This window comes from Ranitomeya imitator, chromosome 2 (genome assembly GCF_032444005.1).
Source record: "Ranitomeya imitator isolate aRanImi1 chromosome 2, aRanImi1.pri, whole genome shotgun sequence".
NCBI lineage: Eukaryota > Metazoa > Chordata > Amphibia > Anura > Dendrobatidae > Ranitomeya > Ranitomeya imitator.
The window spans coordinates 836,660,871-836,679,861 of NC_091283.1; the positions used below are offsets into that span (position 1 = coordinate 836,660,871).

General features: G+C 44.6%; 1 pseudogene; it reads right to left on the bottom strand.

The window, feature by feature from the left end:
• LOC138666098 (zinc finger protein 585A-like) overlaps nt 1–17,592 on the bottom strand; it is a 50,792-nt pseudogene extending 33,200 nt beyond the window's left edge.
• Between the last annotated feature and the right edge of the window lie 1,399 nt (nt 17,593–18,991).

Consider the following 18,991-nt stretch of genomic DNA (forward strand, 5'->3'; position numbering starts at 1 on the left):
CCGCTCCGTGTTCCGGCTCCTCTGGCTGTGACTGTTCAGTCAGAGGGTGGCGCCGGCGCGCATTAAGCGCGTCATCGCGCCCTCTGAACTGTGAACGTCACAGCAGAGGACCGGGACACGGAGCCGCACGCAGCGCTGGAACGGGGGATAGGTGAATATAATACTTACCCTCCTGGCGCGTCCACGGTCCCTGCCTCTCCGGTGGAGATCGCGGTGTGCGTTCAGTGCTTACGCATACCGCGATCTCCTGGGAGCGTCACTCTGTGTGGTCCAGACTGCGCCGGCGCTTGCGCAGTCTATAAAGGCTTCGGACAGAGTGACGCTCCCAGCCTTATATTATAGATATACTGCTCAAAAAAATAAAGGGAACGCTTAAACAGCAGAATATAACTCCTAGTAAATCAAACTTCTGAGAAATCAAACTGTCCACTTAGGAAGCAACATTGTTTGACCATCAATTTCACATGCTGTTGTGGAAATGGAATAGACAACAGATGAAAATTATTGGCAATTATCAAGACACACTCAATAACGGTGTTTAAGTGTTCTCTTTATTTTTTTGAGCAGTGTATACAGTATACAATCAATAAAATTTACTTTTTTCTATTCAATTGGGCGTTGTTACTCCTATTTTTCTATATTGTTTGCAGTATATAAGCTTAATAGATATTTAATAAAAATGATGTTTTATTGATTCACATAGGGTGAAGTGCGATACCCTGACAATTTAATAGATCGATTTGCTTAAGACCGTTGGCTCACAACATGGTCAGTCTATTATACCCAATAAAATTAATAAAATGTCCTAGAGGTATGTAAGTATTTAATCACCTCTTCCCCCTAGGCAGGATCTCCTGCAAGATAGGTTGTCCTAAAAGAATAAAAGGAAACATCAAGATAATTACTTCTTCAGGAAGTTTGCCACTTTGAAGTGGGTCATGGGATATACTCTGATGTACACCTGAAGGACTATAGTAGACTTTAGATACTTAAATATGATGTCCAGAATTAAAAAATAAAAATATTTACTAAACAACATCAGACCTGCTCGTTGAGATGTTTTTTTTCTAATGAAACTCAGCTATATTAAATGGGGCTTAGCTACAATAGTGTAACACCCCAGATAACCGGTTGTTACAGTGATGTTGCCTTCCTTTCGGGGAGGGCGATATCACGCTTGGAGGCAAGGAGGATTCTTTTTACCAGGTAACACACCCACATTCAACACATTCCGAATCCAGGCCAGAAGGGGAAGCTCTGAACTCAGATTCAGGGGAGCTTCTACAGCTTTAAGTGTTCTGGTCTGGAGGAGGAGTGAGGCAGTTGGTCCAGGGAGACCAAAGAGAGCAGTCTGGAGCAGACAGGGAAAGTGAAAGTAGTCTAGAGCAGACAGCAGAGAAGTGCAGCCAGGACTGAGCTGCAGCTCCAGGAAAAGAAGTGAACCCGAGGGGTTGAAAGTGGTGGAGCTACTGAGGAAAAGAGCACAGTAGAGAAGGAAATGGGCTCAGGGGGGACCTGTGACCGGACACCCTCAGAGCAAAAGCGCAGGAACCGGGCACCGGGAGCCCGCGACTGTGGCGTACTCCAGGACACACTGCAGAACCAGAGGGCATAGAACTGTATGTGATTTGCCCACACCACACCTGAAGGTGAAGCAGCACCTGAAGAGCCTGGGTCATGATAGAGACCCTAAAAAAAACGGCTCAAGTTGCCCACGATACAGGTAACTGTCCCAGGACAGGAGAGAGAGGACTTTGCCAGCAGCCACAGGCAGCAGGGACCTCGCACACTAGCGCAAGTAGGAAGAGTAGGAAGGCTTACGGACCTCACCTGGCAGAGGGATTCACTATTGCCTCCAGACCGGCCAGGCCATTCCATCACCTGTTCCTGGTACCCTGGACTGTGGACTGCTACTGTCAGTAAACCAGATAAAGACTTTACAGCTTTGTGTCCTCCACTTATTTGCTGGCATACACCATACTTGATCATACACCTTGGGAGCCCTGGGGACGCCGCTTCACCTGTGGAAAGCATCACCACCTATGCTGCAGTATCACCACCCCAGAGGACCCCTTTAAGCAGCGTCGGCCCCCTCTGACAGAGAACCACAGGTGGCATCATGAACACAAAGTTTAATACAAAACCCTTTAAAAGACCTTCCCCTTTTATTGGGGGCCCAGAGCCACGGACTGGGTCGCAGCCACCGTGACATCCTCTTTAAGTTCGATCAGACCCGATACCGAGTACCCCACTGCCCTGGTGGGCGACTCGATAGCACACTCAATCTGTGTATAGGCGTGGCGCTTTTTCTGGTAGAAAGAAGTCAAGCATTTCTAGTGCTGCTCAACTCTTTAATAAGATGCTTCATATAAAAACAAAGATTTTGAACATAGATCAACAAGTTGATCATCTTAATCATCAGAGAAGGAGATTAGAGGTCTATTGTCGATTTCAAAGATGTCTATTCTTCCATAAAAATAAGGAAACACTGATGGAGGTTCTTGAGGATCATGGCAGATATTCAGGAACAACTACACTACTTACAGTTTCATGTCCGATTATTTAACATCTCAAATGTACCATTTGTGTTCACCACATTAATAGGTGTCTCCCTGATTTTATACTTTGCTGACTGGATGATGGTAGTGATCCTAATTGCTCGTCAAAACAACAGGATAGTGTTAAGTACCCTACAAGATGTGAGATGAATAGTATACCTGAAGAAATCCAGTCTAATCCAAGAAAGATCTTTTAAGAATTCATTGTAGACTCTAACAGTCAGGGCATCTAGTGAGACTAGTCTGGGAGGAGAAATCTCAGGAGAATAAGACCTGCATCAAAATACTAGAACTCATTTAAACCTTAATTGAGGCACCACATTCAACCAGATGGCAACACAGACCTCCGCAACAGGAAATTTCATGTACATCAGTCAACACAAAATCATCTTCACGTCTACAATTTTTCCCCATGAGGAGCAATTCATGTATTTTACCATTTTCCATGTGAAAGGGTCAATAAACAGTGTTTTATATAATTATAAGCCATGAAAACTTCATTTTAAGTCAAAAAATGTCAGATAAATTTCCAGACTCATCACGTAATAAATATGTATTCTCTGTATTTTATTTGCTTTAAAGATGTTTATTGGTGATTGCATACATTTCATAATTTACATACAATTTTCTGATGTACTTGAAGACTTAATTTGCGGGTAAAACATTTCCCACATTCAGAACATGAATATGGCTTCTCCCCTGTGTGAATTCTCTGATGATTAACAAGATGTGATTTTTGGTTAAAATATTTCCCACATTGTGAACATGGATATGGCTTCTCACCTGTGTGAATTCTCTGATGATTAACAAGATGTGATCTTTTGTTAAAACATTTTCCACATTCTGAGCATAAAAATGGCTTCTCACCTGTGTGAATTTTCTGATGCCTAGCAAGATCTGACTTCTGGATAAAATATTTTCCACATTCTGAACATGAATATGGCTTTTCCCCAGTGTGCCTTCTCTCATGTATGGCAAGACCTGATTGACGTGTAAAATCTTTCCCGCATTTAGTACATGAATATGGCTTCTCCCCTGAGTGACTTCGCTGATGTCTAACAAGATCTGATTTCTGATTACAATATTTCCCACATTCTAAACATGAAAATTCTTTCTTGCGGGTGTGATTTCTCACATGTATAACAAGATTTGATTGATTTGTAAAATGTTTGCCACTTTCTGGGCATGAATATGGCTTCTCCACTGTGTGAATTCTCTGATGTCTAACAACATGTGATTTCTTGTTAAAACATTTTCCACATTCTGAACATGAAAATAGCTTCACACCTGTAGGAGATGTTTGATGTTTTGTACTTAATCTGTGAATTTTATTTAGTTTGTCAGTGTTTGATGAATTAGGAGATGAGGGTATATCAGGGATATTGGCGTGTTCTTCATGTGCAGCTTGTATGGTAACAGGATTATAGACTTTAAAATCCAACGTCTCATGCCTCTCTGAGCTTCTGGTATAGTCATCTGCCAAAAAGTAAAGCTAATTTTATTATTTTTCAATAACAAAACTGTGACAACTCAACATTTTTTCCTAATTATGCCAAAAGTAAAAACACAAACTGTTGTCTGAAATATTGACTCTTCTTGTAGGACAAATATTAACCCCTAATATTATTTCCTACAGTTTATCTTCTGTTATCTGAACAATGCTGTTTGCTTATTTGCTAATTATGCATTGTGTTAAGGTACCGTCACATTAAGCGACGCTGCAGCGATATAAACAACGATGCCAATCGCTGCAGCGTCGTTGTGTGGTCGCTGGAGAGCTGTCACACAGACAGCTCTCCAGCGACCAATGATGCCGAGGTCCCCGGGTAACCAGGGTAAACATCGGGTTACTAAGCGCAGGGCTGCGCTTAGTAACCCGATATTTACCCTGGTTACCTAAAAAAACAAACACTACATACTTACATTCCGGTGTCTGTCGCGTCCCTCGCTGTCAGCTTCCCAACTGACTGTGAGGGCCGGCCGTAAAGCAGAGCACAGCGGTGACGTCACTGCTGTGCTTTACGGCCGGCGCTCACAGTCAGTGCGGGAAGCTGACGGCGAGGGACGCGACAGACACCGGAATGTAAGTATGTAGTGTTTTGGTTTTTTTTACATTTACAATGGTAACCAGGGTAAATATCGGGTTACTAAGCGCGGCCCTGAATCGGTGTCACACACGCCGATTTAGCGATGTCAGCGGGTGATCCAGCGACGAAATAAAGTTCTGGCCTTCTAGCTCCGACCAGCGATGTCACAGCAGGATCCTGATCGCTGCTGCGTGTCAAACACAACGATATCGCTATCCAGGACGCTGCAACGTCACGGATCGCTAACGTTATCGTTGTTAAGTTGTTCAGTGTGAAGGTACCTTTACAGAGCCAGTTTGTTGACTTCAAAAGCAGAGAGGGAAAAAAAAAACCTATGCAAATCTATATACATAATTGTCTAAGGGGTACTTCCGTCTGTCTGTCTGTCCTTCTGTCACGGTTATTTGTTCGCTGATTGGTCTCGGCAGCTGCCTGTCATGGCTGCCGCGACCAATCAGCGACGGCCACAGTCCGATTAGTCTCTCCCCTATTCCCCTGCACTCACTGCCCGGCGCCCGCTCCGTAATCCCCTCCGCTCACCGCTCAGACAGGGTTAATGGCAGCGGTAACAGCCCGCGGTGTAACGCACTCCGTTACCGCTGCTATTAACCCTGTGTGTCCCCAACTATTTACTGTTGATACTGCCTATGCAGTAGTAGGAATTCACCGCACACTCTTGTTTGTCAATTTGCAGATGTGCTGTACACACTTTATTCCAAAAAAGATTGTTTCAAACAGATAAACAGACCACACGCAGTGTAGAGATAAAATTTGTCATAACAACCCGACGTTTCGACCCTCCCGGGTCTTAGTCATGGGGTTACTTGGTTGTAGGTGTCAGAACGGAAGGTGAAGAATGTGGTAGGGACCCTTATACTTAGAGTACCAGAAACTGCTTTTTGTGTGGTATCCTGGATGGTGGAGCGGCGCATCCGCGTCCTGCTCAGTGTGCAGGCATATGGCCAATTCAACGATGTCTTCACTGGTAACCAGGGTAAACATCGGGTTACTAAGCGCAGGGCCGCACTTAGTAACCCGATGTTTAGCCTGGTTACCAGCGTAAAAGTAAAAAAAAACAAACACTACATACTTACCTTCCGCTGTCTGTCCTCGGTGCTGTGCTTCTCTGCACTGGCTGACGTCACCGCTGTGCTTTCCGGCCGCTGTGCTCACAGTCAGTGCAGGAAAGCACAGCGCCGAGGACAGACAGCGGAAGGTAAGTATGTAGTGTTTGTTTTTTTTACTTTTACGATGGTAACCAGGGTGATTTTGGCATACAACTCCTGATAACCCAAAAAACCTGTCATTTCCTGCACACGCCTGTGCACGGTGGCTCTGGATGTTTCCACACCAGACTCAGTCCACTGCTTCCTCAGGTTCCCCAAGGTCTGGAATCGGTCCTTCTCCACAATCTTCCTCAGGGTCCGGTCTCCTCTTCTCGTTGTACAGCGTTTTCTGCCACATTGTTTCCTTCCAACAGACTTACCATTGAGGTGCCTTGATACAGCACTCTGGGAACAGCCTATTTGTTGAGAAATTTCTTTCTGGGTCTTACCCTCTTGCTTGAGGGTGTCAATGATGGCCTTCTTGACATCTGTCAGGTCGCTAGTCTTACCCATGATGGGGGTTTTGAGTAATGAACCAAGCAGGGAGTTTATAAAAGCCTCAGGTATCTTTTGCATGTGTTTAGAGTTAATTAGTTGATTCAGAAGATTAGGGTAATAGGTCGTTTAGAGAACCTTTTCTTGATATGCTAATTTATTGAGACAGGTTTTTTGGGTTATCAGGAGTTGTATGCCAAAATCATCAGTATTAAAACAATAAAAGACCTGACAAATTTCAGTTGGTGGATAATGAATCTATAATATATGAAAGTTTAATTGTAATCATTACATTATGGTAAATAATGAAATTTAACACTATATGCTAATTTTTTGAGAAGGACCTGTATAACATAAATTAATCCACTTGGTAATCAGTGTAGTTTTAAAAAAAATTGTGACAACAAAATTATGTTTTTCCTTTAATTAAAAAAAAGCCCTCACCCAGCCCCATATTCCAAAAATTGAAAATGCTACGGGTCTAGGAAAATGGTGACACAAGCAAAAATTGTTGTTGTTTTTGTGTTTTACAACTCATCAAATGATTTTTCACCACTTAAATAACAAAAAATATACATTTTTGACATCTGCTTAATCGTACTGACCTGGAGAATCATATTGCCAGTTAAGTTTTACCTTATAGTGAACATGTTAAATAACATGATAAATGAAAAAAAAAAAAAAAACATTGTAGAATTGCACTTTTTTTTGCAATTTCCACTTGGAAATTTTTTTCACCACTTTCCAGTGCATCACATGATAAAATGAATGCTGTCAATCAAAAGAACAACTCGTTAAACAAAAAAAAAAACAAGAAAACAAGCCCCCATATAGCTATGTGGATGGAAAAATAAAGTTATGGGTCATGGAAGAAGGTAGGGGGGGGGGACAAAAAAAACGTAAAATATCCAGATCATGAAGCAGCTAAGGCAGACTTTTCTTCAAATTTCACAATGCACACTGCATAGAGTGAAAAATAAATATTCTCGACCTGATGTAGCTGGTGTTCTTATTGTGAAAATCCATGTCAGAAAGGATGTATATTCCTATATGAAAGCTTTCGATTCTGATCTTCTAATGATCATTTTGCGAGTGCTCAGTTTAATATAATATAATTAAAATCAGGATTATACTGTACATTAATTCTGATATTAATTTTTATAAGGAAGTAGTACACCAGTTTCATCAGGCTTACAGTCTATTTCATAAATGATGTAGTTTTATTTTGAAATAAATATGTTTTATAATACATAAAATTGTTGCATGCAGTGGATACGACGAACATGTGACTGAAATCTGCATTCAGCGGAGAATCACTCACCCGATCTGTTATCTGTCGGAATCTCCTTTTCTCTCGGCTCATCACCACTCAGATATGTCTCTTCTTTTACCTTGATATCTGGAGTATGGCTCTGGTTCTGAACTTCAGCCTGATTCAAAAACTGAGAAATAAAAATTGTAAAAGTTGCCAGATACTTGGGAGACGTCGTATATGATTTAGATACCAGAAAATATCAGTAATTATCAGGACGATTGAAAATTACAACAGCAGATATCTGCAGGTCTACTGTATAAATCCAACCTGTCGGTTCCTTATCCCAACCTATTGCATAGCCAGTAAAATGTGAGAAGATCCAGACACCCTGTAATGTCTGTGGTCAGCCGCCTTCTCCGTCATGGATAAATCATACAATAATGGAGATTAGCAGAACACACAACCTGCACGTCCTCCTACACAGCCACATCAGAGTCCTACACAACCTTCTCACCACCTACCTGATGGTCCTGGGAACAGTCCTGAGGTCCGAGATGTCTCTCTGGAGTCGTTCTCTTACTGGTTCTTACTGTAGAGAGCACATAAATGATAAAATAAAGAGACTGGTGCTGGGCATGGAAACAAGCTGGAGAAGCACCGGTTCGAGATGTGGTCAGGTTTCCATTTCTAAGACCTGCATACCCATAAACACGGTTTCCGTAAGTTGATCATACTGACAGATTCCCTTTGGAAAATCCAATGATTGTCATAAATCTAGTAATATGTTTCCCTTAATTTTCGCTCCTTCAGAAGCCACTCCACCTTCTTACAACAGCCGTGTCTTCTGAGCACACGCCGCTCCCATCCATAGAGGGGCATGTGACCAGACACGTCACTCTGCATCCAGGTGTTGGTGCAGGGCAGCAGTTATGCTAATTCTATTTCATAGATACGATTGCCAACGTCCAAAATAGATAAAACTGGCACTTCCAAATGAAATATGAAAACCAATGGTCACCCAAGGGGGTAACTACCATGAAGAGATCCAGAGTAACGTTAATTAAGGCTTTCATTGGAGAACTTTTGTAAAATGCATAAAATGTCCAAGCACCCTAACATAAGGTGGAGGCTAAGTGCAGTACATCATTAGGTTATATCAATTGCAAGGTAGTGATATCATAATAACATATTCATTTCAGTACATCTTAGCTGCCTAAGCATGCCCATAATACACAAACGGTGCCAATGTACATAATCAATTCCTTCTTCCGGGGCGCCCCCAGAAGAAGCCTGGTGCGAAACGTGCGTTGGGGTGAGGTGGAACGCTGTGCTGTCTGCAGGTAGATATTATTATAGGAATTGATTATGTACATTGGCACAGTTTGTGTATTATGGGCATGCTTAGGCAGCTAAGGAGTACTGAAATGAATATGTTATTATATCACTACCTTGCAATTGATATAACCTAATGATGTACTGCACTTAGCCTCCACCTTATGTTAGGGTGCTTGGACATTTTATGCATTTTACAAAAGTTCTCCAATAAAAGCCTTAATTAACGTTACTCTGGATCACTTCATGGTAGTTACCCCCTTGGGTGACCATTGGTTTTCATAATTCTATTTCATGTTTGTACTTTAGTTAGTCCGGTCTATTACCTGGTGATGTGTGCGCCTGAGGAACCTCAATCATCAACTCCTGGTACTGATCCTTGTGTCCTTCTAGATACTCCCACTCCTCCATGGAAAAGTAGACGCTGACATCCTGACATCTTATTGGGACCTGAGACATACAATGATACCGTCATCCCCCCGATCCCTTCATAGCGTCACTATATAATGTCCCAGCATTCCCAGCAGCGTCACCTCTCCAGTCAGCAGCTCAATCATCTTGTAGGTGAGTTCTAGGATCTTCTGGTCATCGATGTCTTCATGTATCCGGGGGTGCGGTGGAGGCCTCGTGATTGGGCTCAGGGTTGCTCTCCGTCTTTCAGACACAGGAGCCCGACAGCGATCACTAGAGGTCTTCCTCACCACCGTGTAATCCTGCGTATGGAGAAATGTAGTAATAAATCTAACTTCAGACATTTCCAGAGTAACATAGTAACATAGTTAGTAAGGCCGAAAAAAGACATTTGTCCATCCAGTTCAGCCTATATTCCATCATAATAAATCCCCAGATCTACGTCCTTCTACAGAACCTAATTGTATGATACAATATTGTTCTGCTCCAGGAAGACATCCAGGCCTCTCTTGAACCCCTCGACTGAGTTCGCCATCACCACCTCCTCAGGCAAGCAATTCCAGATTCTCACTGCCCTAACAGTAAAGAATCCTCTTCTATGTTGGTGGAAAAACCTTCTCTCCTCCAGACGCAAAGAATGCCCCCTTGTGCCCGTCACCTTCCTTGGTATAAACAGATCCTCAGCGAGATATTTGTATTGTCCCCTTATATACTTATACAGGTCCTTCTCAAAAAATTAGCATATAGTGTTAAATTTCATTATTTACCATAATGTAATGATTACAATTAAACTTTCATATATTATAGATTCATTATCCACCAACTGAAATTTGTCAGGTCTGTTATTGTTTTAATACTGATGATTTTGGCATACAACTCCTGATAACCCAAAAAACCTGTCTCAATAAATTAGCATATCAAGAAAAGGTTCTCTAAACGACCTATTACCCTAATCTTCTGAATCAACTAATTAATTCTAAACACATGCAAAAGATACCTGAGGCTTTTATAAACTCCCTGCCTGGTTCATTACTCAAAACCCCCATCATGGGTAAGACTAGCGACCTGACAGATGTCAAGAAGGACATCATTGACACCCTCAAGCAAGAGGGTAAGACCCAGAAAGAAATTTCTCAACAAATAGGCTGTTCCCAGAGTGCTGTATCAAGGCACCTCAATGGTAAGTCTGTTGGAAGGAAACAATGTGGCAGAAAACGCTGTACAACGAGAAGAGGAGACCGGACCCTGAGGAAGATTGTGGAGAAGGACCGATTCCAGACCTTGGGGAACCTGAGGAAGCAGTGGACTGAGTCTGGTGTGGAAACATCCAGAGCCACCGTGCACAGGCGTGTGCAGGAAATGGGCTACAGGTGCCGCATTCCCCAGGTAAAGCCACTTTTGAACCATAAACAGCGGCAGAGGCGCCTGACCTGGGCTACAGAGAAGCAGCACTGGACTGTTGCTAAGTGGTCCCAAGTACTTTTTTCTGATGAAAGCAAATTTTGCATGTCATTCGGAAATCAAGGTGCCAGAGTCTGGAGGAAGACTGGGGAGAAGGAAATGCCAAAATGCCTGAAGTCCAGTGTCAAGTACCCACAGTCAGTGATGGTGTGGGGTGCCATGTCAGCTGCTGGTGTTGGTCCACTGTGTTTCATCAAGGGCAGGGTCAATGCAGCTAGCTATCAGGAGATTTTGGAGCACTTCATGCTTCCATCGGCTGAAATGCTTTATGGAGATGAAGATTTCATTTTTCAGCACGACCTGGCACCTGCTCACAGTGCCAAAACCACTGGTAAATGGTTTACTGACCATGGTATTACTGTGCTCAATTGGCCTGCCAACTCTCCTGACCTGAACCCCATAGATAATCTGTGGGATATTGTGAAGAGAAAGTTGAGAGATGCAAGACCCAACACTCTGGATGAGCTTAAGGCCGCTATTGAAGCATCCTGGGCCTCCATAACATCTCAGCAGTGTCACAGGCTGATTGCCTCCATGCCACGCCGCATTGAAGCAGTCATTTCTGCCAAAGGATTCCCGACCAAGTATTGAGTGCATAACTGAACATTATTATTTGATGGTTTTTTTTGTTTGTTATTAAAAAACACTTTTATTTGATTGGATGGGTGAAATATGCTAATTTATTGAGACAGGTTTTTTGGGTTATCAGGAGTTGTATGCCAAAATCATCAGTATTAAAACAATAAAAGACCTGACAAATTTCAGTTGGTGGATAATGAATCTATAATATATGAAAGTTTAATTGTAATCATTACATTATGGTAAATAATGAAATTTAACACTATATGCTAATTTTTTGAGAAGGACCTGTACATGGTTATTAGATCGCCCCTCAGTTGTCTTTTTTCTAGACTAAATAATCCTAATTTCGCTAATCTATCTGGGTATTGTAGTTCTCCCATCCCCTTTATTAATTTTGTTGCCCTCCTTTGTACTCTCTCTAGTTCCATTATATCCTTCCTGAGCACCGGTGCCCAAAACTGGACACAGTACTCCATGTGCGGTCTAACTAGGGATTTGTACAGAGGCAGTATAATGCTCTCATCATGTGTATCCAGACCTCTTTTAATGCACCCCATGATCCTGTTTGCCTCTCCGGTCAGATCATCTGTTATTACCATAGATAATGAAATGTGACCTCTCACCTCTCCTGTAAGCTGGAAGAGGATCTCTAGGGTGAGATTTAGGATTGTTTCTGCCACATTTCTGTCTCTGATTCTATCCATGTACGATAGGTCAATCAGGATAATTCTCTTATATAGAAGATCTCCACTGAGAGGATCTGATATTGTCGGAATCTGAATAGAAAGAACATAAATCAATGTGACATCATACAAAATCCCTTGTAGAAAATACAATTACTGAATAATGGAAAACATTTAAAGGGGTATAATCTTGCTATGTGATGGCATATCGCTAGGACATGCTATGACTTAATGTTTGGTGGGATTCTGAGCTCTGGAACCTCCACCAATCCTGAGAGTCACGTTGCTGATTCCGCGCTTCTTCCCTTTCACTGTTTTTCCCTGCACAACGTCGATCCAAGCCACCCGACTCTGGTGGGTGCTAATAACAGGTGTTTTGGTGTCGGGTATCAAACTACATCAGTCTGCTATTGATGATAAATCACAAGGATAGATCTTCAATATTGTAATAAAGGACAACCCCTTTGAGGTGGTTTATAGGAGGCCATACAGTGCTGGTGTAGCGTGCGCTGTATTCCACAAGATTGGGCTTGTCTACTGAAGAAGACGGTGGAGCTTCTGTTTGTGGAGGGAGACAACCAAGCTTCTCCAGAAAACCGGTGCCACTACATTGATAGTGATTAGTGATGAGCGAGTACTCGTTGCTCGGGTTTTCCAGAGCACGCTCGGGTGGTTTCCGAGTATTTATGACTGCTCGGAGATTTAGTTTTCATCGCAGCAGCTGAATGATTTACAGCTGCTACACAGCTTGAATACATGTGGGGATTCCCTAGCAACCAGGCAACCCCCACATGTATTCAGCCTGGCTAGTAGCTGTAAATTATTCAGCTGCTGCGATGAAAACTAAATCTCTGAACACTAAGAAATACTTGGAGATCACCTGAGCAACGAGTACACTCGCTCATCACTAATAGTGATATAGATGGTCACTACATGAAATGCTGAAGTCGCTCGAGAAAATTGGTAATGAAATAAAAAAGGTGAAGAATTCAGGAGAGAAATCATGAAGATCTAGTTAAATCATAATTACCATTTTTTCAAAATCTTTGGAATTGTGGCAAAAAGGTGACAAATCAATACAGGTACACACACCCTTGATGGGTTATTCCTAGTGTGGCGACAGACCACACGGTCCTGTGAGTCAGAAAAGTGCGCGCTGCCCCTCTATCCACCTAATGTTTCAATTCCAACACTATGTTCATCCGCAGGATACAGATACAGTTGAAAACAAGGGTGGAATAAGGAGCCATATGCTTTCTGCTCCAACATTCTGCCTGAGAATCTGCGTCTCAGCGCTGCACCATATTTTGTGGAAAGCTGAGGACTATCATACTGTGGGAAAGAGGGATGTAACTCTGGGATCCACGATACTGTGCGGGGGAACTATACTGTGTGGATTGTGATGGGGGCATCATACTGTGTGGAGGCACTTTAAGGACATCATACTGTGTTGGCACTGTGAGTTAATCATACCGCATGTGAGCATAGTATATGTACAAGGCATTTTTGTGGGGCGTCATACTCTATGGGACCGTAAACGGGGTATTGTAGTGGGTAAGAATACTAAAGGGCCTTAATAGGGACAAAATTACTGTGTTTGTGTTAAAATACATGTCCCTCTTCCAGTGTTTAAAAGTTGGGAGGTGACTGTAGCTAAGTACTGTTCCCCGCCTGCACCCGCAAATATTTTCTTCAAATGACGCCCCAATTTGGATAAATGTTACCAGGCTACATGATTTCTATACACATCCCTGGTTATTCCCAACAAGTTATGACCTACCCATCGGATCACAATGTATCTGCAAGGGGTGTACAAGGACTAGTTTGTGCCCCACTTCCCTATACCCATGTCTCTGAGAAAACTGGTACTGTTGATATGTTCTATAATGCTGCTACATTGTGTATATGTGATATGTTGTGTGTATTTAAATATGACTGTGTAAAGTATTGCCAATATATACATATATTCCTTGTATTGTATAAATGTAGGGAGAGTGTAGGATTTGGATTCGCCCACTAGAGGGGGCACAATAGAATAGAGTAAAGGTACCTTCACACTGAACAACTTAACAACGATAACGATAGCGATCCGTGACGTTGCAGCGTCCTGGATAGCGATATCGTTGTGTTTGACACGCAGCAGCGATCAGGATCCCGCTGTGACATCGTTGGTCGGAGCAGAAAGGCCAGAACTTTATTTAGTCAATGGACCTCCCGCAGACATCGCTGAATCGGCGTGTGTGACGCCAATTCAACTATGTCTTCACTGGTAACCAGGGTAAACATCGGGTTATTAAGCGCAGGGCCGCACTTAGTAACCTGATGTTTACCCTGGTCACCAGCGTAAACGTAAAAAAAAAACCAAACACTACATACTTACATTCCGGTGTCTGTCCTTCGGCGCTCTGCTTCTCTGCACTGTGTAAGCGCCGGCCGTAAAGCAGAGCACAGTGGTGACGTCACCGCTCTGCTTTCCGGCCGGCGCTTACACAGTGCAGAGAAGCAGAGCGCCGGAGGACAAACACCGGAATGTAAGTATGTAGTGTTTTTTTTTTTTTTACGTTTACGCTGGTAACCAGGGTAAACATCGGGTTACTAAGCGCAGCCCTGCACTTAGTAACCCCATGTTTACCCCGGTTACCAGGGGACTTCGCATAGTTGGTCGCTGGAGAGCTGTCTGTGTGACAGCTCTCCAGCGACCGCACAGCGACGCTGCAGCGATCGGCATCGTTGTCTAGATCGCTGCAGCGTCGCTAAATGTGACGGTACCTTAAGCCAACTAGAACGCCAATCATACAACCCCTAGAACTAGATAGACCAATAGGATTTAGCTTATTAAGAGGGGCCAACTGAGGGTAAGCGGGAGAGAGCTTCCTAAGTTAGTCAGTTAGGGCTGGGAGCCTGGACGAGTCAGTCGAGTCCCATAACATTTAAGCAAGGAGCCCAGCCGTCCAGGTCCTATGGGCTGACGGTCACATGGTAGTGGCGGAATACAGGGCATCATCAGGAGGGTAGCAGCTAACTTTGGAGAAACAATCCCAAATGTCTGGGGCAAAAGGACAGAGGATTCCTGGAATTAATGGTGCTATATAAATAAAAAATAATAATTCCTGAAGCGGGTTGGTCTGGACAGTCATGAAGCTGCGGTACCAAAGGTGATGGTATGACCCTGCGATATTCCTGAAGGAGTGAGGGACAATACAGGGAAAAGAAAAGTTATACTCTGCGGAGAATCTTGTGCTGCCTTTGTGACGAAACTGGACGCGCTGTGTAAAGAACTGAGTAAAGTTGTATTGTTGGAACTGGATCTGGACTCTGACTGTCACTGCGTGATATTCAAAGGAAGAAAACCCTAGAAGACCGGAAAGGTGAATCAGCAAGTGCACAACAGAAGGGACAATGTGTTTATGTGACGGAGGGCCGGGGTGTGCAAGTACTACCACCCTCAGCCACGACTACCTCCGTGGCCTCCATTTCCTATCTGTGAACTTTCTCACGTAAACCTATGAGAATCACATCAAGGCTGTCGCAGGCTGACATAGAGAAAGGGACGCTGTGTGGTCCGGGTAGTCAGACAGCCAGCCATGTTATACAGAAGAGGGCGCTGATAACCGGAGAAGGCGGCGATCGGTAGGTATATTACTACACGCATACACTGCACAATACGCACTGCACGGGGAGGGAAGATAACGATATTCATTGGAGCGCTACTTTGCAAAATTAAGAAACTTGAAAGTTAGAAAAGTTTGAGAATAAAATTAACACCTTTCTTAAAACGCAAGGTAAATGGTGTCAAATCTATAATATAACGCTGGGAGCGTCACTCTGTCCGAAGCCTTTATAGACTGCGCAAGCGCCGGCGCAGTCTGGACCTCACAGAGTGACGCTCCCAGGAGATCGCGGTATGCGTAAACACTGAACGCACACCGCGATCTCCACCAGAGAGTCAGGGACCGCCAGGAGGGTGAGTATCGGCTATATTCACCTGTCCTCCGTTCCAGCGCTGCGTGTGGCTCCGTCTCCCGTCTCCTCTGCTGTGACGTTCACAGTTCAGAGGGCGCGATGACGCGCTTAATGCGCGCCAGCGCCGCCCTCTGACTGAACAGTCACAGCTAGAGGAGCCGGAAGATGGCGGCGCGCAGCGCTGGAGCGGGACAGACAGGTGAGTATAGCAAGTGCTGGGGGCCTGAGCTAGCGGCGATACCGGCACCTGACCCCCACAGCGCGCCGGTGTCCCCGCCTGCTCAGGCCCCCAGCGACGATAGGTATGTTTTTTTTTTTTATATGGCAGCAGCATACGGGCATATACCATGGAGCATGTTATGGGGGGCATATAATACAATGCTGGCGCAGGATGGCAGCAGCACATGACAGAACGGGCGCAGGATGGCAGCAGCACATGACAGAACGGGCGCAGGATGGCAGCAGCACATGACAGAACGGGGGCGCAGGATGGCAGCAGCACATGACAGAACGGGCGCAGGATGGCAGCAGCACATGACAGAACGGGCGCGCAGGATGGCAGCAGCACATGACAGAACGGGCGCAGGATGGCAGCAGCACATGACAGAACGGGCGCAGGATGGCAGCAGCACATGACAGAACGGGGGCGCAGGATGGCAGCAGCACATGACAGAATGGGCGCAGGATGGCAGCAGCACATGACAGAACGGGCGCAGGATGGCAGCAGCACATGACAGAACGGGCGCAGGATGGCAGCAGCACATGACAGACGGGGTGCGCAGGATGGGAGCAGCACATGACAGAACGGGGGCGCAGGATGGCAGCAGCACATGACAGTACGGGCGCAGGATGGCAGCAGCACATGACAGAACGGGCGCAGGATGGCAGCAGCACATGACAGAACGGGCGCAGGATGGCAGCAGCACATGACAGAACGGGGGCGCAGGATGGCAGCAGCACATGACAGAACGGGCGCAGGATGGCAGCAGCACATGACAGAACGGGCGCAGGATGGCAGCAGCACATGAAAGAACGGGGGCGCAGGATGGGAGCAGCACATGACAGAACGGGCGCAGGATGGCAGCAGCACATGACAGAACGGGCACAGGATGGCAGCAGCACATGACAGAACGGGCGCAGGATGGCAGCAGCACATGACAGAACGGGCGCAGGATGGCAGCAGCACATGACAGAACGGGCGCAGGATGGCAGCAGCACATGACAGAACGGGCGCAGGATGGCAGCAGCACATGGCAGAACGGGCGCAGGATGGCAGCAGCACATGACAGAACGGGCGCAGGATGGCAGCAACACATGACAGAACGGGCGCAGGATGGCAGCAGCACATGACAGAACGGGCGCAGGATGGCAGCAGCACATGACAGAATGGAGGCGCGGGATGGGAGCAGCACATGACAGGATGGAGACCATATACCAATATAAATGCCACCCGGGCGTAGAACGGGCTCAATAGCTAGTTATAAATAAAGTAAATAACAATGGTGGAATTGTCCACTTAGAATAAATGTTATATGCTCATACATACCTCCCTGCATGCAGAGCCGCACACTGGCTATATGGTAAATGCTAGAGTGTATGGGCTCCTTCCAGGTGTGACGTCATTTCCGGGGGCGTGTCCTATCGGGAGGGGGCGTGTTCTCAGTCACATCATGAAGAGCCCATACAGTCTAGCATCTTCAGTACTGAGCCGGCTGAGTGTATGGGCTGCAGTCAGGACCTGGAAGGAGCCCATACACTCTAGGCTCAACCATGGCTGTACTGTGCTTACAGGACCTGCGGTGATGTCACTGTCATGTGATCTGTCACATGTGGGAGGAGTCAGTGACCACTTTTCCAGGAGGCTCAGCGTGAGCTGGTTGTCATGGTGCTGGAGGAATAGATTTGACTGATCAGGGGGATCGTGTCCTGAGGGTTTTCTGCACTTGAATCCAGGACGTCACTTTCCTTCCTCTGTTCCTTTTTCTCTTCTATCACTTTTTATACTTCTATTGTAAGCGTCATCATTTTATTCTTCTTCATCAGTGCATTCCTTTGGTCAATGTGGTCATATGAGGGTTTATTTTCTTAAAAATTTTTTTTAATGAGGCTACTTTGAGGGGGCGGGGGGGGGGGGGGGGGGGTTTGTTTGGATTTTATTATTTTCTTTTATTCGGGATGTAAAAAAATAAATAAGAGAATGTTGCAACTTTTTGGATTTGTTTTTCACAATTTAAAGTGGTGCATTTGGGAAAAATTGAAATCTGGAAAATTTCTTTGAATATTTGCATCAATTATTGAAAAACAACAAAAAAAAAAACAACAACAACAAAAAAGAACCGTCAATAGAGACGAGAGATCCGATATGAAATGAGGCTGATTCATTCCAATACTCGGGATAAATGGATGATGAGATACATAGAAGAGTTTGGGGAATGAATTCAACTGGAATGAAATTCTGCTCAAATTTTTCGAAAATCTTTATTCTCCAGAATTCTAGAGGTGAGAATTATTTATACAAAGGATATTTTGTGAGTGTAAGTCACATAGTGTATGACCCAACAAAAGGGCAAGGGAGCTCAATATATCAAACTAGATGGTGGCCCGATTCTAACGCATCGCGTATTCTAGAATATGCATCTCCACGTAGTATATTGCCTAGTAACGTAGTATATTGCACAGCGACGTAGCATATTGCCCAGCTACGTAGTATATTGCCGAGCCACATAGTATATTGCCCAGTCACGTAGTATATTGCAGTCACGTAGTATATTGCCCAATCATGTAGTATATTGCCCAGTCACGTAGTATATTGCCCAGTCACGTAGTATATTGCCCAGTCACGTAGTATATTGCCCAGTCACGTAGTATATTGCAGTCACGTAGTATATTGCCCAATCATGTAGTATATTGCCCAGCCACATAGTATATTGCCCAGCCGCGTAGTATATTGCCCAGCCATGTAGCATATTACCCAGTGATGTAGTATATTGCCCAGCCACGTAGCATATTGCCCAGCCACGTAGTATATTGCCCAGTCGTGTAGTATATTGCCTAGCCC